This window comes from Polypterus senegalus, chromosome 13, assembly GCF_016835505.1.
Source record: "Polypterus senegalus isolate Bchr_013 chromosome 13, ASM1683550v1, whole genome shotgun sequence".
NCBI lineage: Eukaryota > Metazoa > Chordata > Cladistia > Polypteriformes > Polypteridae > Polypterus > Polypterus senegalus.
In genome coordinates, this window is record NC_053166.1 from 9,092,477 (window position 1) to 9,116,746 (window position 24,270).

Genomic DNA, 24,270 nt, shown 5'->3' on the forward strand with positions numbered 1-24,270 from the left:
GATATGTTGAAGGAAGGGAACAGCTACACCGCTGTAGGACACCATTACGACATCAATTAGTCCACGATTCTTTTATTTAAAAAGGAGGAAAAGAATATAAGGTCTACGGCTGCAGTGTCCTTTAACCAGGGTGCGAAACGAGTTGTAAGTGGATGTAATAAGGCGGTAGTCCAGATGGAATCTGCTTTAGGGATTTGGATTGAAGACTGCCAGAAGACGAACAATGACGGTGCTACACAGTTGCCTGAAAAGGCTCCTTTAGAGCTGTAACGCTCTCCTTTGTTGTGCAGTAAAACTAAACTCATCGTTATCGGACAAGTCGTCGTGTCATTGTTGATGAGTAACCATAATTAATTTTCTACGTACTGTACTTAGTACATGTATGTACATTTAGTGTCACTGTACACACATTTTACTGTATACAATTTTTCTTGCATTGTACGTATTTATTGCTGGTGGCCTGTCTATCGTAAGGTCTATAACATATGTGATATCGGAGACGCTCGATATCTTTACAACAACAACAACAACATTTATTTATATTGCACATTTTCATACAAACAGTAGCTCAAAGTGCTTTACATATTAAAGAATAGAAAAATGAAAGACAATTATAAAACAAAATAAATCAACATTAATTAACATCGAATAAGAGTAAGGTTCAATGGCCAGGGGGACAGAAAAAACAAAAAAACTCCAGACGGCTGGAGAAAAAATAAAATCTGTAGGGATTCCAGACCATGAGACCGTCCAGTCCCCTCTGGGCATTCTACCTAACATAAATGAAAAAGTCCTCTTTGGATTTAGGATTCTCACGGAAGGGCTTGATGATGATGATGGTCACGTAGACTTCTGCCTTTTAATCCGTCCATCATTGTTGGAGCATCATGAAGCTTTGAGTAGGTGGTGGTAGCGCAGGCCACCACCACAAAGAAACCGGAAAAAGAAACAGAAAAGAGAGTAGGGGTCAGTACGGATTTTAGAGCCACCATGAATAGTTATTATGATGAAATTGAACATACAGAGTTTCAGGATTAAATTAAATTAAATTGAAGTTATAGAAAGGCCATGTTACAGTAATGTGTTTTCAGCAGTGTTTTAAACTGCTCTACTGTATCAGCCTGGCGAATTCCTATTGGCAGGCTATTCCAGATTTTAGGTGCATAACAGCAGAAGGGCCGCCTCACCACTTCTTTTAAGTTTTGTTCTTGGAATTCTAAGGAGACACTCATTTGAGGATCTGAGGTTACGATTTGGAATATAAGGTGTCAGACATTCCGATATATAAGATGGGGCGAGATTATTTAAGGCTTTATAAACCATAAGCAGAATTTTAAAGTCAATTCTGAATGACACAGGTAACCAGTGTAGTGACATTAAAACTGGAGAAATGTGTTCGGATTTTCTTTTCCTAGTTAGGATTCTAGCAGCTGCATTCTGCACTCGTTGCAAACGATTTATGTCTTTTTTGGGTAGTCCTGAGAGGAGAGCGTTACAGTAATCTAGTCGACTGAAAACAAACGCGTGAACTAATTTCTCAGCATCTTTCAGTGATATAAGAGGTCTAACTTTACTTATGTTTCTTAAGTGAAAAATGCTGTCCTAATGATCTGATTAATATGTGATTTAAAATTCAGATTACAGTCAACAATCACCCCTAAGCTTTTTACCTCCGTCTTGACTTTTAATCCTAATGTATCCAGTTTATTTCTAATAGCCTCATTGTATCCATTATTGCTGATCACTAAAATTTCAGTTTTCTCTTTATTTAGCTTGAGAAAGTTACTATTCATCCATTCTGAGATACAAGTCAGACTTGTGTTAGTGAATCAAGAGAGTCGGGGTCATCAGGTGCTATTGATAAGTACAGCTGTGTGTCATCAGCATAGCTGTGGTAGCTCACGTTGTGCCCTGAGATAATCTGACCTAACGGAAGCATGTAGATTGAGAATAACAGCGGACCCAGGATAGAGCCTTGTGGAACACCATATCGGATATCATGTGTCTTCGAGTTGTAATTCCCACAACTAACAAAAATTTTCTCCCTGTCAGGTAGGATTCAAACCAATTTAAGACACTGCCAGAGAGGCCCACCCATTGACTAAGGTGATTTCTAAGAATGTTGTGATCAATGGTGTCAAATGCAGCACTCAGATCTAAGAGGATGAGAACAGATAAATGGCCTCTGTCTGCATTCACTCGCAAGTCATTTACTACTTTAACGAGTGCAGTTTCTGTGCTGTGATTTGTTCTAAAACCCGACTGAAATTTATCAAGAATAGCAGGTTTATTTAGGTGGTCATTTAACTGCATAATGACTGCCTTCTCCAGAACTTTACTTAAGAAAGGCAGGTTAGAGATGGGTCTAAAATTTTCAAGAGCTGAGGGGTCGAGATTATGTTTCTTAAGTAGGGGTTTAACTACTTAACTACTTTAAAATAACATTTAGGTTTTACTATATATAAACAGTGTGTTTACATACATAATTTCAGTGAATCTTACCTAATATGTAAGAGAATACCAAGGGTTTATGCTGTATAACTGTGCGGAGAATATTTATAAACGGTGTGGGAGAGTTTATAAGGGCTTAAAATCTATAAAAATAACCATATAAACGTATGGTTTATACTTCGCGGATTTTCACCTGTCGCAGGTGCTTCTGGAACGCAGCCCCCACGATCCGAAGAGGGATCACTATAGATGCATTTACTAACCTCCCATTGTTCTTTTGTGCCAGTCCAAGACCTGCTGCAGCTCATACAGTTCATGCTGAGTTTGAAAATAGAATCTATACTAATAAAAGGCAAAGCCCTCACTCACTCACTCACTGACTCACTGACTCATCACTAATTCTCCAACTTCCCGTGTAGGTAGAAGGCTGAAATTTGGCAGGCTCATTCCTTACAGCTTACTTACAAAAGTTGGGCAGGTTTCATTTCGAAATTCTACACGCAACGGTCATAACTGGAACCTATTTTTCTCCATATACTGTAATGGAGTTGAGCTCGATGGCCGTGGGGGGCGGAGTTTCGTGTGACATCATCACGCCTTCCACGTAATCACGTGAACTGACTGTCAACGCAGTACGTAGAAAACCAGGAAGAGCTCCAAAAAGCGCTGAAGAAAACCTGCATTATACAATTGAGTAGGCAGCGAAACAATAAGAAGCGAGCGAGTGACACATATAAGCATATTCATGAGTGCAGCTACTGCGGAAACAAAGCAAGGTGTAAACCTAAAGTTTAAATTAAGTTCATAGACAGGCTGCCGCTGGTGTTTGTCATGCCCACGGCTAATGCGGGATACAAGTTTAATGAGAGGATGCAGGATATAAACGAGAGTTTTGATCACTTTGTAACTAAGTTAAAATTGCTGGTGAAGGGCTGTGCTTATGCAAATTCCGAGACACTGTGTTTGTGGGGGGATTGACAGTTAAGGCGGGTGGGGCAGTCACGTCATTATCTCCCCTCCCATTCATCTTATTTCGCTCTGAGCTGAGCTCCGCGGCTAACGCAGTCTTGCGGAACCAACTTTGTGATGCTGCCACCAAATACTCACAGAAAAATCCACAAGTTAATACACACGCTGTCTCTAGAGTTTCTCCACACTGAATCCTCCAGGCACTACTTACAAAAGGTTACATCCACAATCGTGTTACGTTATTTTTAAAATGTTTCCTTTTCTTAGCACAAGCACAGCTGAGAAGCTTCAATGCATGTGCTGCATAACGCGTTAAAAAATCACGCATTTAATCACACTTTGCATTCCAAGCAAAGGGGAACTTCTCTCAATGCATGATTTCCTGGTACACCGATTACATTGATCAGCGCATCCCGATTCATTTTACCCTCCCACCCCCTTCGTTTGAGAAGAAGTATGAAAAAATATGAGGTTAACGCAGAAAAGCAGATCACCAATTGAAGCTTTATGAATAATGGATACTTTATTCGCCATCAATAATTGTTTTGATTAAGCCATACTCCGTTCAATCCCACTTCCATTTTATAATTTTTCTGCGATAAACCATGATTAAATGAACGGTAAAAAAGTAAGAGCGAAGCGAGGGTGACTTATTCAGGCAGGCAGGCAGGCGACAGCTCAATAGCTCGAATTTGGATATCAGTAGGTTCTGTTTAGTTGCCAGAAATATCTTTGGTAGGAATGGAAGTTGAATTTAGTCTTTAAATTTCTATGGTGAAGAAAAATTTATGCAATGATGACTAAATTGAACTTACATTCCTACTAAACATATTTCTGTCGACTAAATAAAAATTACTTACATTTAAAATTTAAATAGAACTAAGTGCACGTAAGAGCAGGAGTCATCCGTTTTAATACGCAGCGTATTGCACTGATACGAAATAGCCTGCCCATTTAATTATTTAGGAATGGATAGATAAATTAACATTTTGTACAAATAATGTTTTTACGTAAAATAATTACATTGTCAATCATGTTACGTTATTATTAAAATGTTTCCTTTTCTTTTTCATTACTTCTTCAACACACTACTTCTCCGCTGTGAAGCGCGGGTATTTTGCTAGTCACTTATAAAGTATTATACGATGGATAGACACTTTAGAAGCCTTATTTATTCATTCTTTTATTAATCAAATGTTTTGATTAGTTCTGTTATTTAAGCGCTGAGATGCCTTGTAGAGTTCACTGAATTGCTGAATGTGCTCAAATGCTGCGTTCACTTGCTGTCAGGCAGAAGGTAAATGTGAGCTTCCAAGTCTGGAATTCCACATGAATGCCCTATTAACACGGAGGTACAAGTCAGAAAATTCAGAGAAAACAAAGCTGCCGGACTTCTCAGAGTTGTGACGTAACACAGGCATTTCGACTGTCAGTTGTATAAAATAAAAAGTACAGCCTGTCCATCCAGAAATGTCACTATTTATCAAATTGCATTTGGAGTGAAGTGATACACATGTTTTAAGACGCTTTAGTTTTCTTACAGTTACAGTTAATCTTTGATCTTTTCTTTTTAACAGACCAATTAATAAAACAGCAGCCTTGTGTTTCTCCAAAGAGTCCGACCGGAAACTCATGTGAACACACCGTGTTGCATAATCCACATGTCTGTTATCAAGTCTCTTCCTCAAAATGGGCAAACTGAATGCTTTTTTTTGCTGAAATATTGTTCTGAATAGTCTGAGAGTGTGAACGCAGCATTGGAGCATTGTTGCTTTACTAACTTATATCTAATACAGCCAGCTTATCTTCAGTGTTAATTATTTAAATAAACATTGATTAAAATATATTTATAGTGCACTTTATGAATACAGTCAATGTAAAAAGTATGTGAACCCCTAGGAATTCTCTCTGTTTCTGTTTAATTCCCATATAAAGCCTGGTCGTATCTTCATGTCAGTCTCAATAATGAACAAACACCGTCTCCTATAACTAAAGACACAGATTTTCAGAGAACTGTTGACCATATTGAATAAATCATTCAAACTGTGAAACTGAAGGTTGGAAAAAGTAAGTGAACCCTAAGCTGAGGACTTTTTAAAAAGCTCATTGCAGTCCGAATTTAGCACACCTGGAGTCCATTTAATAAAATGAGTTCAGAGGTGTGGTGGCCCAGAATGGCCAGTTTGGCTTTGATTGATCAAAAACGCTCTAAAGTTTGAGTTTGAGCTTTTGACAAGAAGCACATCCAGATGGGAATCATGCCTCGCACTAAAGAGCTACGATGGAGAATTGTTCATCTACAGAAGGCTGGAAAGGTCATCTCCAAGATTTGAGATATTCATCAGTCTACAGTTAGGTAAGTTGTCTATAAATGGAGACCAATTGGTATTGTGGCAATTCTGCCTAGAAGTGGGCGCCCTGCCAAGATGACCCCAAGAGCACAACACAAAGTCAGCCATGAGGTCAAGAAGAACCCTAGAGTGACAGCAAAGGACTTGAAGGAGTCATTAGAACTGGCTGACATCTCTGTTCATGAGTCAACTATACACAAAACATTGAACAAGAAAGGAGTCCATAGCAGGACACCAAAAAGGAAGTCACTGCTATCAAAAAAGAACATTGCTGAACACCTGAAGTTTGCGAAAGAGCACTTGGTCACTGCACAACGGTACTGGGAAAATGTTTTGTGGAGTGATGAAACCAAAATTGAACTATTTGGGAGGAGCAAGCAGAACTTCATTTGGCGTAAAAAGGGCACCGCATATCAACATCAAAACATCATTCCTACAGTAAAGTATGGTGGAGGGAACATCATGATTTGGGCCTGCTTTGCTGCATCAGGGCCTGGACAGCTTGCCATCATGGAGGGGAAAATGAATTCACAAGTTTATCAATACATTCTCCAGGATAATGTGAGGGTGTCTGTCCGTCAACTTAAGGTCAGAAGAGGCTGGGTGATGCAACAGGACAACGAGCCCAAACATCGCAGAAAATCCACAGCACAATGGCTTCAGAAGAACAAACGTGGCCTTTTGGAGTGGCCCAGTCTGAGCCCAGATCTCCATCCTATTGAGATGCTGTGGAATGACTTGAAGAGAGAGAGACATACACAAAAGGCAACCAAAGAATATGGAAGAGTTAAGGCAGTTCTGAAAGGAAGAATGGGCTCAATGGGCATGATGTGCAGGTCTGATCTGCAGTTACAGGAAGCGCCTTCCAAAGGAGGGTCAAGGTTATTAAATCCCAAGGTTCACTTAAATTTTCCACGACCACTGTGAACGTTGAATGCGTTTGTAAAATAAAGACATGAAAGAGTAGAATTTTTTTGAATGTCATTGGCTTAAGCTCATTGTGTATATCAGGACCTGTGACTTAGATGAAGATCGGATCACTTTTTAGGACCAATCCATGCCATAAGACCAGATAATTTCAAAGGGTTCACATACTTTTTACTTTGACTGTATGTATGAAACATCCAGACATTTTTATAGGAATCCCCACCCAAAAACAATATATTTTTTTTAATACGTTACTTACTCCATGTGCTTTACATGGTGCCCTAGATAAATTTTTAATCTCATGTTTTAATGCATAATGTCTCTCTATTATATAAAAAAAAAAATCAAGAGATTATTTTCAAGTCCCACAAGACGAGACTTTGGCCATGAGATTTTTTTCAAGTCATGCCTTCCTTGCAACCGTATTCAACCACGGCCACCTCTCATTCGTGTGAATGCTTTTGACAGACACACTTTCTGCTCTTATAAATTTTAACGTTTTTCTCACTTTAAGTTCTCAATTAAATCTTATTGAAGAAATGTAAAGTGAGTGAGCCAAAAGATGACCAACTAAGTCAGGGCCTCAAACTCCAACCAATTTCACTCCAACCAGTTGCTTAATGAGGCGCTGAGTCGTGTCATTAATTAAACCAGCTCTTTAATTCCATGGCTTGTTGCTGCTCTCATTGTGCAATAGCAGACATTTCTGAAATTGTGAATTTTCTCTTTTTTAAGAGCAGATCAGCATTCCTGAGACATTCACCTTTCTTTATTTTCAGATATTGTATGATGGGCACCAGTTGTTTTGGCTCATTTTGTGTCTCGTTCTTGTTTGGCTGCTAATTAAGGAAAAAGAAGCAATTGAGGGGTCAGAGTCTTCAAGAGCAAGTCAAATAAAATGAATTCAAAAGAAGTTAATTAGCAGCAAAAACAGAACACTAATTAAGAAAAGGGTTAGAATGAAAACCTGCAGCCACTGCGGCCCTCCAGGACTGGAGTTAGGCACCCTTCTGTAGAGTCTACTATGACTCCTAAATCCTTCCCATAAAGTGTACTCTCGATTTTCAAACCTCCCACTGTGTATTCAAACCTCACATTTTTACTTTCTATCTGTAATTCTTTACATTTACTGACATGAAATTTCATGTGCCACAAAGCTGCCCAAGCCTGTATGACCAAGTGAAATTTTATAATTTAAATAAACGTCGATGATTCATTGGATTTTTGATTCTGTAATCAATTAACGGATTCCAAATTACCTGCCATAATGCCAACTCTTGGTATCATCTGCAAATTTAATCAGCTTGTTACTTATATTACTATCTAAATCATTTATATATACTGCTCAAAAAAATTAAAGGAACACTTTTTAATCCAAATATAGCATCAAGTTAGTGGAACTTGTGGGCTATTGATCTGGTCAGTGAAGTAGCAGAGAGGCTCGTTCATCAGTTTCAGTTGCTTTGGTGCACTAGAGGGGCAACACTGAGACGACCCCCAAAACAGGAATGAATGGTTTAACAGGTGGAGGGAGGCCACTGACATTTTTCTATCCTCATCTATTTTGTCACTCGTTTTGCATTTGGCTACGGTCAGTGTCACTACTGGTAGCATGAGCCTGTACCTGGACCCTACAGAGCTGGCACAGGTAGTCCAATTTCTTCAAGATGGCACATCAATACATGCCATTGCCAGAAGGTTTGCTGTGTTTCCCAGCACAGTCCCTAGGGCATGGAGGAGATTCCAGGAGACATACAGGCAGTTACTCTAGGAGTGCTGTACGGGGCCATTGAAGGTCCTTAACCCATCAGCAGGACTGGTATCTGCTCCTTTGGGTAAAGAGGAACATGATGAGCACTGCCAGAGCCCTACAAAATGTCCTCCAACAGACAGGCCACTGGTGTAAATGTCTTTAACCAAACAGTCAGAAATAGACTTTATGAGGGTGGCCTGAGGGCCCAACATCCTCTAGTGGGCCCTGTGCTGACTGCCTGCCCGGCACGGTGTAGCTCGATTGGCATTTGCCATTGAATACCAGAATTGGCAGGTCCACCACTGGCGCCCTGTGCTTTTCACAGATGAGAGCAGGTTTACCCTGAGCACGTGACAGACGTGAAAGGGTCTGGAGAAGCCATGGAGAACATTCTGCTGCCTGTAACATTGTTCAGTATGACCGGTGGTTGGACATCCTTTCGTTCCTAACACATTACCTTATCAGTCCATATCAGTAGAGATAGCCAGCAGGATTTTTTTCTCCATTGAGATCTGTTGTTCCTTTAATTTTTTTGAATAGTTTATATAAAAAAAATAGCAGCGGCCCTAGAAATGCCCCCTTTTGGAAATTCAGCCAATTCTGGTAAGGTTCCTCGCACCATCGCCCTCAGCTTGATGAACACTACTGTATCCCTAAACTGTATATAATTTGATACTATCTGCAAGTATGGTGTTCGTGTCAATACCCCGTATGTATGGTGTTCGCGTCAATACATCGACTCGGCACACGTTAGAACCATGCAATGAGACTCTGCCTCTGTAGTTAGAACATCACGTGGCAAACGCTGATGCAGAATTGCATGATTGGCTAAGAATGTTCGAATGCTTCAGTGACGCTGCTGGACGGCCGAGTATAGTAAGTTGGTGTTGGTTCGAGCAGATAACAGTAAGTTCAGTCTGTTTTTGGAACGTTGTATTGGTGGGGCGTACTTTCTAGGACTAACATCGTCGAATGACTTAAACCCTTCGACAGCTCCGGAACCGTAAGTAATTTAGAACGTATATCCATTTGCTTGGTACGTCGAAATCTATCTTTAGGCAGTTCGGTTTTGGCATCTGTCCTTCTGATAACTATTGGCAAACTGAGTAATGACGGCTGGGTATTAACAACGGTCATTGTTTAAATTTTAGCCGATCTCAGATCTAAAATGACCACGCCAACATAATTATTACTCTGACTCTGATTAGAGTCGTAAAATACGGTTTGTTTTGAAAATCTGTTTGTCTGAAAAAATCAAATGAGGTGCGCTGAAGAGCTGAGTTCACGTCTCACAACCCCGTTTAAACAGGAAGCTCTTCATTACATCGGCTGAACAGGTCTATTTGAAGCACAAATCAGTGCCATGATAACAAAATCATTTCAAGGACTTAAAAAAGCAAAGTATCGATTTCACAAACATAGAATTTGTAGCTCCCAGTCGCTAGTTTAACTTTAAATTGGATTGAACTAGACTTGTTAATCAAAGACATTGCTTTCATATTGACACTGTACGTTTTGATTTGTGACTTTATTGTTGCTGGCTTGTACTTTGGTAGAGGTGATAGATGGCCATTCTGCACTTTTTTTTTTTTCTTGCCACATTTCTGAATATGGTTGGTGAAACATTATTGCCAAGTATGGGAACATTTTAATGTGTATTTATTTTTATCTTACAGGAAATTTGACAATAATAAGTAACTCAACACTTGAGAAGAAAATTCTGTTTCCTGTTTAAAAAAACAAAAGGCAGTAGGTACATAAGGTTAACGAAAAAAATCATTGCAAAACAAATACCCGCTTGTATCTTAGTAAATGAAGTCATATTGATTAATAAGCTCACTTATTCATATCCTTCTTGCATCACAATGTTCTCATCTTTTGCTGAGATTTCAAGTTGTGTTGCAACAGGCTTGTTAGCTTCTTACAAGTTGGGTCTGTTGAGTAAAAGAGGTAGCCTCACATGATCATTGTGTTTTGTTTTATTGTGCCTCAAGATCAATTGATTACTCAAGCAGAAGTAATGTGCTAATTAAATTGCACAATAAAGGACGTCTCCTAATCTGGAAAACAGTACACTCATATTGTAATGGTTTATGTGTGTGTTTGATCAGAAGTAAGGAGTATTCCAGGATAAAACACATTGGTCTTATTAAAGTTTATTTATATTTGGTAATTATTTAGGTTTGTATTACCGTCATTTTGCCTGCACCTTGTTCCTGCATAATTCTAAAGGCAAAGTATTCCAGATTGTTTTCTTTAAGGGACGGGGAGAGGCTACAGGACCACCTAGTCAACAGGAGTGGGCAGCTTTGAGAGACATGGCCGTTCAAGGACAACTGAGATTCAGAAGTACATTAGGTTAGAAAAGCGACCCCGAACTCTTGTCAGGGACAGTGGAGAGTTGTGGTGGAGATTTAATTGGAGAGAGGAACAGAGGCCAAGGGCTGAAAGAGAGAGCCCGGAGCTATGAAGCAGTGGGCAGGTGAACAAACTATCCCACCTATTAGGGCATAGACAGGCAACAAAATGTGTTTAATTTGCACTTTGTTTCTCCCTCTTTGTGTTTTTAATTTTGTGATAAAGGAGCCATTTTTGTTTGGTTTTGGCATGCTGTAAAATTATGTATCGAGTGTGGAGAGCTGCCGAGAGAACCCACTCCTATCACACTGTGCTGATAATTTGGCAGTATTAAAAATATATCTTAGTTATATCATTAAAAGCCTAAGCAGTGTTTTATTCTTTATATGAACATGTGTGATAAACTGTAAAGATTTTTTCCTATCTCACTCTGAGACGTCTTCTTCAGTGTTCACAAAAACTGGAACAATCTTGGATCATAGTGGCTGTCAACATTCCACACCATTTTAATTCAGGTCAGTTCAGCCAAAGATTTTAATCCCCCAACTACTCAACTACTCAAACAGGACAATCCTTTAACAAAGAGGTTTGCTGAATTCTTCACTTTTGGGTGAAAAAAATGAACTCATCACTTGTTACTCAGCTTGTTCATGTTATACTAAAGGAATGTTGTGACTTGTCCTGCTCTTGTGTGCTGTGTATGAAATGATTTTTCTAATATTATAATGTAATGGTTGATCATGAATAAGCAAATTTCTAGCTAATGCTGAATTACATTTTTCTTGTGTTAATCATCACTGTGTTCTATCCTTGAATGCAGATGTGAGGTGGTACTACCTAACACAGCACTTCAGCTGACTTCATTTAAAGTCAGTAAAGTGCATTCCTGAACTATTCTGCATGCTGCTAAAAAACAAGGCTGCTTTGGTGAATCACCGTGCTGTTGACACATAAGATGTAATCAAAGCTGTTAAGGAAATGATCAGCCATTAAGACTTGTGTGTAATGCGGAGTGTGATGTTTTATTTCCTCTTTCTTGTGGAGGTCACCTGCCGTGATGCAGCTTCATGCTTTATTTGAACTGTGCCCTGAAGATCCATTAGCAGGAGGTGAAGCGAAATCAACCAATTGTGTATAATTTATATGTCTGTTAGAAGTAAACAATTACGTATCCTGATATGTTCCTTTATTTAGACTTACTCAAGACTATACACTTTTTTGAATATTGTTTATTCCTATATTCCACTTTTGTCCAATAGTCCAGTACACTGTACAGTAATTTCAAATATAACATTCTTAACTCCACTTAATCCAATTCAAGGTCGTGGAAGCTCAGAGCACATTCCGGCATTACTGGTTCAAAAGAACCAGCCCTGATTCTGGAGCAGTTTGTCACGTAGTTATGTAGCATTCTTTTTGTTTAACATATCCGAGCCGGTCCTCTAACTCAGCCTGTTGATTTGGTGGGCCTCTCTTGAAGTGATGTTACCAACCAGGCAGACCACAGCTTAGGAAATGGCACTGGCCATCACCGAGTTGGAAAGGTTTGCATGCTCTAACCCAGGGGTCTCCAACCTTTTTTTTTTTTTTTTTTTTTCCCCTGAGAGTTACTTTTACAAAATGAAAATGGCCGAGAGCGACTCATGTGTTCTAACATTTCTTCTCATGGCTTCTTTCAACCCAAACAAACTGAATAAGCTTGTTTTGCCTGATCATTTACAAAATGTTGGTGTCCACAGCTCACATTTTGCATTAAAACATCACAAAAAAATATTGAGTTCACCTGCAAGTGCATTTTGTACGTCTGTATGCATTTTCTAGTGTATCTCACACTATTGAATTAAAACATGAATGCTGTCAAAACAAAACAATGTAATTCCAAATACACAGATATGACATATTCATTTGTCATTTTGTCACATGTCACCGTGTCACTTTATTCACAGGTCCAGTTGCATGTGTGATGTGTTTTTTAGTTAGTCAGATAACTGGCACTGAGGTGTATGGTGGAGTGGAGCCCCCTTAGGTTCACTCTTAAGAAGTCATTTGAATGTTCGTCTGTCAGTCGTGTTCTGCACTTTGATTTCATGACATTCATGTCAGACTCACAGAGCTATGGAGACCCAAACAAAGCAGATATTTTTAGAGCAGCTTGGTGAAGATTCTTCTAGTTATCTGGCTCTGCTAAGCTCCAGAAATGTTGAGAATGCTGTTGAGACTTTAACTGCACGTTAATTTGAAGGTTTACTAATATTTAAAATCCAATCTCTTCCTGTCTGTCCGCTTTTCATGAGAGAACTTCCTAATGGATTTAGATTGGGGTTCTTTTCTATCATTGGCTTGAACATTCCAGTTGATTTTGTGACTTCTCTCATTTCGCTCTGTATCACAGTTCGCTTGTGGTAACGATTTATTTGCGTGAATCCAAGATTGGGGTGGGGGGCCCTTCTCACTCACTCGCCAGCTTTGGGCCGTGGTCCTTAACTCCGCTTAGCTAGTGAACGAGAGAACAATTGAATTCAACTTTGTTTGATATTTAAAATAAAATCTTACTGAGGTCTTGGTGAGTTTGAGTCTGGATATTTTCTTAAGTGTACACCACATTGAAAAGACAGATTGCAATTCAGATTGTGGATCGTGATGTTGTGTTCAAAGGATAGTGATATGATTTTTTGGAAAGATCGCCCACCCGTAATTTGACTAATCAAGCTTTCAAATGTATATAGCATTCATTAACCCTTTGGCAAGCTACTTGGAAAAGGGGTGGCGAGCTACCGGTAGTTCAAGAGTGACGTGTTGGAGACCCATGCTCTAAATCATATCTGTGTGGGCTTCCTCCCGGTGCTCTGGTTTCCTCCCACAGTCCAAAAATATCCCAGTTGGGTGGATCTGTGATAATGAATTGGCCCTGTGTGTGTGTGTGTCTGAGTGTTCACCCTACAATGGACTAGCGCCCTGTCCAGGGATTGTTCCTGCCATGTGCCCCCGTGCCACCCCCACCAGTGCTTGCTGACCCTGCTCAGGATAGAGTGGGTTTAGTAGATGGATGGATGTTGGCTTTTGTTAAGTGGGTGAATCCTGGAGGTGCTGGTATAATAGTAACCAGATTACGGTTTCCAGCAAGCTTTTAGTGGGTATCCATTCTAATGACATGAGCCTACGTGACCAAAATGCTCTTACTTCTGGAAAATCCAAGCATTTGTGTGAGATGCCAGGACACCCACCTCCTTAACTACTTTACCTCTGTGTGGCTCTATGAAGAACATTTGTATATAGAATGTACTGAATACCAGTATAGTTTATTTAGAGGTTGCTTTGTTTTAGCTAAAGCCTAAGATTAACTTTACAAATATGTACCCTTTACTGCATAGGTTCAAATAGTATTTTTATTAAATAAATAAGGTAAACTGACGTGAGTACTTACATTGTCAGTACAGCCCTTTCCATCTAACTTCAGCTGAGAAAAATGAGTAGCTTTCCCCCCCAAGAACATTGAATCACATTAACTAGCCCCTTTCAGCACCATTTTTTAATTCAATTTAAGTTTGTCATGTACAGAGCAGATTGAAATTCTTACTTGTATGTCTGGCCAACATACTTCACGTTATCACAGTCGACAAGTTTTACCAGTCCAATGTCGACCTTGCATTAACACTGCAGAGATACTGGACCATCTATCCATTTTCCAACCCGCTGAATCCAAACACAGGGTCACGGGGGTCCGCTGGAGCCAATCCCAGCCAACACAGGGCACAAGGATTGCTGCATTATTTCATGAATAAAATAAAAAGCGTGAAAACTTCCAGGCCTTTTAGTATTTTTCTCTGCAGTTTTTGTTTATTTTTTTGAAGACGTCTCCTTCTCTTGACTGAGGTGTTTGTTCCATTGGACTGCATTTGAAAGAGAGGAGTCAAAGTGAATACAAGTTTCTTCTGAGTCCAAAATGAAAGCCCTTTTATTTAGCAGATATATGTCTGCATTAGATTAGATAAACTTTATTAATCCCAAGGGTAAATTTTAGATGCTATCAAACAAACGAGTCACAGATTTCATGAAGTTTTGGGGCAGCCATCCGTATATTGTTTTCCCGGCTGTAAAAGTTGATTTTTAAATGAACAATGTTCATAGAACTGAGACAAGATGGTGGTTTTAATAGATAGAATGGGAAATGACATCATCAGCGCCGGAACCCGAAGTGACATCACGTCAACATCAGAAAAAAAAAATGAAAAGTGACATCTTCATTGGTGCTGGAACCAAGCGGGATTTCCCCGAGAATGGTCTGCAAGAGATTGAGAGAGATAGCACACTCCACCACCCCCTGGTCTGGCGTAGAATTATTATTATTTAGGCCCTTGAGCTGTTTCCCATGCGCAAGTCTGTGACAATGCGTAAAGCAAAGTAACACACTCACAGGATATGTACAGTCAAATAAATAAGTAATTTATATTGTGCAGAAATCAGAGTATCAGCATTTTGTTTGGAACATCGGGAGGAAGCATTGAATTGCCTCAAAGGCAATGTCAATTAAATGAAAAGGCCGTCAAAGGTGGGCAGAAAAGACCCACAATGGCACTTCTTAGCACAACGTGAAGGAATGAGCCTGTGGCTGAAAGTGGTCCAATAGAGCATCTCATGAAGGGGATTTTTATGGTGACATCCAGTTTTGCCCCCATCCTCTTCTTCACAACATTTTCCAGTGTGTCCAGGTTTGACCTTCTCACGGAATAGTGCTTCCTGATAAATCGGTCCTGGCATTCTGCATCTTTTGAGTGCAAGTTGCTTCCTCAGGAGACCACGGCATAAAACATCACGCTGTCTACTACTGACTGATAAAATATTTCCAACAGCTTGCTACATACATCAAAAGAACAGAGTCTACTTAGGGAGAACATTTCTTCTCTGGCCCTTCTTGTAAAGTGCCAGTGTGTTGTCATACCGGTCTTTTTGTTGTGTATATGAATACCCAGGTAGTTTTGCACTACTGTTATGTCCTCCCCCTTAATGGTGTATAATATACACACAATTTATTACTGTGTACATTATCTCCTTTATTACTGCATTCAGCAGTAAATCTTTATATATTCGGCTTTAAAATGGTTCAGAAAGGCTATTAAATTATATTGTGGCTTGTGGCTGAAGGCAGTAGCAGGCTTTTTGACATCCTGACCGTGACTGCCTTCTGAGTCAGAGGATATGTATTTACAATGGCATGTTAGTGTGTCAGATTGGTAAAGGACATTGCACTGCCCCCTAGATGGTGAAAGGAAGAATAGTTTTTTTTCTTCTCTCCCTTCCTTCCTACTTCTCGCTTTTATATGTAAAAGATGGTCAGACCTTCCTTGGCTAGACAGTGACAGGGGGGAAAATGCTCAATCCAAAATTCCTTTTGATCTCCAGTTAATTTTTATTTATTTATTTATTTTTTTAATAATTTTTATTAATTTTATTACAATCCATACAAAGCAATCAAGATTTTACAAAAAGAAAAATTGAGTTAAGAACAGATCGATCCCCACCCCTGAGAGAGAGAGCGAGCAAGCCAAATCACGTTAAATTTAAGGCTTGTAAACATACCTAATTAAAAAAAAATTCTCTGTGCTTTATGAACTTATTTTAAAATATTACTGATTAGATCTTGCCATGTTTTGAAAAAAGTCTGTACAGATCCTCTGAGTATTTGATTTTTTCCAATTTCAAATAATATAACACATCAGTTTCCCACTGACTTAAAAGAGGAGAGTTTGGATTCTTCCAGTTTATCAGAATGAGTCTGCGTGCCAACAGTGTAGTGAATGCAATCACAATTTGTTTGTCCTTCTCCACTTTAAGACCCTCTGGAAGAACCCCAAACACAGCTGTTAAAGGGTTAGGAGGGATTGTGAGTCCAAGGCTGTCTGACAGGTAATTAAAAATTTTTGTCCAGAATAATGTTAATTTGGTGCAGGCCCAATCCAGTTACATTTTCAATAGTAGGCAAAGGCCCTCAGGACTGCAGCTATTATATAAGAAACCTATCTAACAACGACACCTCCTTATCAGACCATACAAGATGTTATTCTTACTTTGTAATCACAGATATGCTAACTTATTATTTAAGTACTGTATTTACAGTATATATATATATATATATATATATATATATATATATTGTGAGACATGCCTGGACACCACCAGACTAAGACCACATCTTTATACAAAAGCACACGTTTATTCAATACCGTCCCGCACAGCACACAGTGCTCCCAGCACCAATCACCCCTAATACGGACCTTTTTGTTTCACTGTCCGTGAGCCGCCTTTTCCTCTCTCCACGGGAGCTTCGTCCTGCTCCCACTCCGGACTCTAGCTCCCTGATTGTATGGAGGCGGCCCTTTTTATTCCCACCCGGGTGCTTGATGATGTCCTTCTGGCAGCACTTCCTGGTGTGGCGGAAGTGCTGCCCTTGCACTCAGAAGCACTCCGGGTGTCCCTGGAAGGATGTTCCTCCATCTTCCTGGGTGTGGGGTAAGTGAACGTTTCCCGGGCTCCATGAGGCTTGGGGCGCCCCCTGGCGGTGGTTATGGGCCCTAACGAGCTTGAGCCTCTTTGCTCCTCTCCCGATTCAGGTCGGTTGCCCCCTCATAGCCTGGAGGACATATATGCCACCTCCAGGTCCTTCCAGGCATCCTGCCTGGGTCTGTCCCCCAGCCTCCTGTGACAATATCTATCTATCTATCTATCTATATACTGTAAATATATATACTGCATATATATATATATATATATATATATATATATATATATATATATATATATATATATATATATATACTGTATACAGTCACAAGAATGAGACATACTCAGATAAAGGTTTGGGGCAGCCACCCGTATAATCTGGTATCCTGGCTGCAAAATCGTTTTATAGAAATACAGAGCACTGAAGTGCATACAACCGAGTCCAAAACAAGACTGAGGGAAAAGGGAAAAAGGCCAGGCTTTTAAAAGGGAAGACAGGAAGTGAGGTCATAAGGATCGGACACGTGTTCATCATTCATTGGATGAAGCCTGGACGTGACATCAGAGGGGCTGGAGCTGGTAAAGTCTGTTTCCATTGGTTCGGTCCTGGAAGTGATTTCAAGAGAGCCAGGTGGAATCTCCCGGGAATGGTCAACAGAGAAGGGAGAAAAAGAGTCAATGTACTCTGCCACATCCCAGCATGCCTCAGAACTGCCTTCACTCAAGCCCTTTAGTTGCCTCCCATACGCACGTGCGTGACAAGATATATATATAATCCTCTTTATAAAATCCCTGTGTGCGTCCAGGTGTGTCTGTATCTGTAGTGCGCATGCACGAGGCTCGGTGCGACACGCACAACCGGCATCGTGAACGAACACACACTGGAAGCTGAGCACACAGTGAATGGCGTAGCCGCGGCCGCACATGATAAGCAAATAAAGGACATCATTGCTGGGAAGACCGTGGACGCACTCACACTGGAAGCTGGGTACGCAGTGAATGGTGTAGCCACGTCCGCGCACATAAAATCCATTGCTGGGGAGACGCCACACATACCGCCCCGTGCATGTTTACTAACTAACTATCTACTAACAACATGCCACCCAAAAAAAAGGACACGTCAAGTAGGACAAAAGACACAGACACTCAAATCGTATTAAGCAACATCTCCTGGAAGAACGGTCAGCTCAGCAAGTAAACATCAACAAAAGAAAGGGTGAAAGACAAAGAAAAATACGAGCAAATAGATTGATTGTAAAAAAGAAAATGAGCGTCAGAATATTCCCCGTATTGATTTGGCTCTATCCTCTACTAATTTACCCTTTACCATAAGAAGGCGACAGTTTCCAGTTACATTAGCCTTTGCCATAACAATTAATAAAGCTCAAGGGCAAACCTTAGAAAAAGTTGCCATTTACTTGCCAGAACCAGCATTCAGCCACGCTCAGTTATATGTTGCATTATCAAGAGTTAGAAGTTTTACAGATGATGTTGTCAACGTTGTAGATGGTCCTGAACAAGAGTGTTTACAAAAAATGTTGTCTATAATGAAATTGTATTGAAAAATTTCCTGAGGTAAAAAAAATAAAAACATTTTGTTATAAAGTTTTACACTAAGGCAATATTAATTATACTTACTGTATTGTCATATACGTTTCTATTTAATTTATAATATTATTTTACTTTAGGCTTCTTGCAAAAATATTTTTAACAAAAAAATTAAGACAACAAACAGAATGAGGTCAAGGTCCCTTGCCATTTAATATAGACTGTTCCTAATAATGTTTATGCACTACTGTTCTAGCGCCTGTTATTGTAACGGGCTTAATGTCTAGTATATATGTATAAATTACATAGTTTACTGTCAAATAATGCAAAGAGTACGCAACACGTGTTTCGCCCTTATTTGGGATCATTAGGCATACACACTCCACTGCACCCCTCATTCCGTAGTCTGAGTCCCGATCTGATTGTATGGGTGGTTACCTACCAGGTAATGCATGTGGTTGGTCTGCCAGTCGACAAACATCCGCCATGCCCTCTCAGTTGCGAGAAGCAGATCATAATATTTTACATAGTTTTACTGTCACATAATGCAAAGAGTGCGCGACATGTGTTTCGCCCTTATTTGGGCTCATGAGGTGTACACACTCCACTGCACCCCTCGCGGGAATCGAACCTTGGACGTCAGCGTTTGAGACCCAATATATATAAATCAAAATACAAGAGCATCTTTAGCATAGAGCTTATAGCATGCAAATTATAGGCAAGTACATTTACTTAAAAAGGTAAAGGAAAGACTAAAGTAAACCTGTGATGTATTCGGAATATATTCTTGGTGCTAAGCCTCCAGGTCAGAGGCTGCTTCCTAGAGACGTGCCTAGACACTTTCAAGCAGACGCACCAAAGCCAGCATGAAGTGCTTTGTTATATTGATAATCTTATGGCTGCATCCATTTGGGACAATAGTTGCTAATTTAGCAAAGTTAGAAACCTTATAAGCCTAAGTGACCACGATGCTAAGGTGTTTTATAAAAAATAAAAAGTTTTCCCCAACAGCAGACATTCCTGGCATCGGCTGGAATGCATCATGGCCTCCAGAGCGAATCTCCTTAATTTCCTTTCAGCACTTTACTGTGCTGTGGCTCCCCTGGAGATTTCACTTCCATGAACGCTTGCTTTCTTTAAGAACAAGGTTTACCATTACACCCTCAGGAACACATCCTTCATTCTTCAAAATGGGCATGCAGAAAGAACAGACCATTTAGGGGCCAGCAAGCTGGCAGCTCCTGTTCATCTAATTTCTCCAAAATAGCTTTGAGTTGTATTTGGAAGGTCTTTGAAGTCCTACTCTCCAATGCACTATTTGGTAATTTATTCCATGTGTCTCTGGTTCTTTATGTGAACGCTTGTGTGAGATTTGCCTTTAGCAATTTTCCATCTGTGTTACCTTGTTCTGGTTGAAGAATTATTTTTAAAGTAACAGCTGGAATTTTCTGTATTTAAATCCCTTCAACATTTTAAACACTTCGTGTCACCCCTTAAACCGTGCTTCCTTAATAGGAAAAGGTTTAGCGCCTTTAATCTTTGGTCACAGCTCATGTCTTGCAGTCCAGGAGTCAGCCTAGTTCTTCTTCTCTGGACTTTCTGTAACTCTGCTGTGTCCTTTTTGTAATATGGAGACTGAGACTTCGTAATACTCCATATGAGGCCTCACCAGTGTGTTAAAAAGCTTAAGCACAACCCAATATCCTTTTGGACTTCTTAATGGCTTCTGTAAACTGTCTGGAAGCTGATAGTGAAGAGCTCACACTGACTCTTTGCTCCTTCACACAAGTCTTCTTTGACATATTCAAATCTGACATTTTTATTACTTTAGTTTACATTTATTTGCATTAAATTACATTTGCCAAAGCCAATATTCTGTCCAGGCCCTTCTGTGATGATTTGTCTTATTCACGATTATCAGCCCACTCACATAGTTTGGCATCATCTGCAGTCAAAAGCAGCTTGTTGTTTCCATTTTGTTGGCTTCTTGAATGGACAGACAGCACAACCATCTTATGTTTATTCCACAGAATTTTCCATCTGGAGGGTCACAGAACTCTCCATTTCTTTTTTTATAGCTGCTCTTTTCTTGATTTGCATTTTTTATTAAGGATCCTTTAAAAAGTTTCCACATTTTTATTGTCAGATTTTTTTTAACTACAGTATATACTCACGTTTAAGTTCTCCCGCGGATAAGTCGAGGCTTGATTTTACCGTATAATTTATGGTATTTTATAATGTCAGATGTATAAGTCAAATGCGGAAAACTCCCGCTATTGGTCCAAGAGATTATGATATGCTGACGCCTACCTAAGGGAGTAACCACTGTCACAAAAGCCACAAAGAGCCATAGCAAGGTTTGGGGCAGCCACCCATATACTGTATTTGGTTTCCTGGCTGCAAATTAAAGTTTTAAATGATTGCACTGCTGTGCAGAAAACCGAGTCCAAAACAGAACTGAGGGAATATAGAAAAGGTGGAGGCTTTTAAAGGGAAAGGCAGGAAGTGAGATCAAAGGGGTCGGGCTCATGAAGGTCTTCAGCCATAGGTTTGAGCCCGGACGTGACATCACAGGGGTCGGAGCCAGCAAGGTCTCTTTCCATGGGCTCAGTCCCGGAAGTGACGTCAGGAGGGCCAGGTGGAATCTCCCGTGAATGGTTTGCAGGAAAGGGAGAAAAAGAGTCCGTGCGCTCTGCCACATCCCGGTATGACTTGGAACTGCCCTTACTCAAGCCCTTTAGCTGCCTCCCATGCGCACGTGTGTGACACCACTGAGCACACTACCTTTTTTTTTCCTTATATAATGTGCCTACGTGACCACACTGTAACACCTGAACTATTCCAAAGCGACATTTGCACTGCTTTGTGTTTTTTGTATCTCACACCCGCATACACCTTTATCGTAAGAGCATCCCTGATCTACAATGGAGTCTTTGATCAGAAGAAAATACGACGCTAGTTTTTAATTAAACGTCGTTGAAGTGGCGAAAGTAATTGGCAACTATGCTGCTGCAACAAAATTCGATGCGTCTGAGAAACTGGTGCAAGATTGGAGGAGGCGGGAACGTGTAAAAAAAAAAAGTGTAAGTGTCGCATTTTTGAACGGGCGTATAAGTCGGGGTCTGATTTTCTGATTGATTTTTTTTGGGTTTCAAGACCCACCTTATACACGAGTATATACGGTATAACTTTTAGATTTTTAACTTATTACTGCTTATTATTGTTGCTGTGCTCTTCAGTACACTCATTTTTTTTTTGGCTAAGAGTGAAGCCAGTTTGTTACCTCCAAATGAAAAACCTCTCAGCTCATTCTTAGAAGGCTCTAGGTCTGGACAGTAAGCTAGGTGGTTGAACTTCCTCTCACTTTCATTCAAATAGTGGGCCTCAGTTTACTTTTACTATATCACAGTTTAGTTCTTTATTGATGAAACTTGGTAGTCGCACAGCCGTGTTCACATCTTGGTAGCAGCAAGGTCAACATCAGCAATCCGTGTCTGTGAGTTATGGTGCATTGCATTCAAACTGGGAAGCTGAGATTTCTGAGTTCTACGGTAGGAAGTTTCAACAAGATGGATTTCCTACTTTTTTGATGAAGTAGATCCAGCAACATTCTTTCGGCTTAGGGGTGAATCATGTACTCGAGGACATCAGTGGAAATGAAGGGGAAGTGCATTTAACACTGAAACGAGGAAGCACTTCATTACGCAAAAAGAGTTGTGGGAATCTGGAACAAACTTACGAGACATGGAGTTGTGTGTGTCAGTAATCATCTCTTTCATGATGCTGGTGTTAAGAAAGAGATTACCATCCTGACACTTCTTCACAAGGCCAGCCACCTCCATCTTGTACACTGACCTGTTGTCACCCCCAGAAATCAGTACAATGATGGTGGTATCATCCGCAGATTTAATAATGCTGGGAAGCGACACAGTACTGAGTGAAGAGCATCTAATGTACAACATGCGACTCAAAAACGCATCCTTGTGAGGTTCCTGCATTTGTGGTTATTGTTTTGGAAATGTTGTTCCCTAGCCCAGGGGTCCTCAATCCCAGTCCTGGAGAGCCGCGGTGGCTGCAGGTTTTTGTTCTGACCTGGTTGCTTAATTAGAAAGCAATTCTTGCAAATAAAGCACTAATAAGCTATGAAATTAAATGAACTCTGCTATGTCAGCTCAATCTCATATCCTAGATTTTCTTTCCCTTTCTATCATGCAAATGATTTGAAGCTAAAATGGACGAGTAATTCTCAGTCCTTCACTTTTTTCTCTTCATTTTTCTTCCAAGTATTTAATTAAACCCAATAGTGCAGATAAATACACACAGGTGTAAATGTAAATAAGCTAAATGGAGAAATGCTGCTCTCTCTTGTCATTTGCATGTTATCGATAATAAGGAGCAATTAAAATAGCTGTTTAAGACAAAATTAAGCAATAAGGGCTCAAAATCACTAAAGTGAAGCAGAAGTGTTACTTTAGCAATAAGTGCTTTTTATTAAGCAACTGGGTTGGAGCAAAAACCTGCAGCCACTGCGGCTCTCCAGGACCGTGATTGAGGACCCCTGCCCTAGCCTGTTAAAAAATCCAGAACCCAGTTGCAGGGAATGGGTGGCACACCTATAGCAGAGAGCTTGTTGGTGAGCCTAGCTCAGGGGGTCCTCAGTCAGAGTCCTGGAGGGCTGTGGTGGCTGCAGGTTTTTATTCCAACTAGTTTCCTAATTAGAAGACAGTCCATGCTGATAATGAAACTTAATATTGAACGGTTTGGCTTGTTAATGCTTGCAATCATCCAAGAGAAATTTTAATTGCACTGTAGAGTTCCTTCTGTGAGAACGCCATCCATGTGTTTTGTGGATCAGAATAGATTTAAACTTGACGGTCCTTTAAATTCCCCTCTCATTCATTTCTCCATTTTTTTTTAATACAGATACTTCATGGTAAGCACGTTAGCTTGAGAGCTGCTGGTCAAAGTCAAAGTGAACTTTATTGTCATCTCAACCATATACAAGTATACAGATAGACGAAATTGCGAAGCTCAGGGTCCACAGTGTAACAACATGAAGTGCAAATAATAAATTAAAAATAGATTTAAAATTAAAATTTAAAAGTAAAACACAAACAAGGCAAAACATTGTGCAAAGACAAGACAAAGAAGTAGCAGCAATATTGACGTGTAGTTAGCAATATGAACATTGATGCAATGTATGGTATTTGCAATCTAGATACATAATATAGTCAATAGATATGTAATATAATAAATAAATAATAGATATAGATAATACAGAAGTGATCAGTGTATGATAATAGTTTTTTAAGACACGTGTAAACAATGACAGGTCATAATGTTTCACAGCAGGAGGATATCAAGAATGTCAAATCCTTAAAGGTCAGTTTGAGATTTTCATTGCTTTTCTACAGG

General features: G+C 39.9%; 1 protein-coding gene across 1 annotated transcript in view; it reads left to right on the plus strand.

The window, feature by feature from the left end:
- The window catches only part of ergic1 (endoplasmic reticulum-golgi intermediate compartment 1), a 161,907-nt gene that overhangs the window by 48,094 nt on the left and 89,543 nt on the right, over positions 1-24,270 (plus strand). The window lies entirely within an intron of this gene.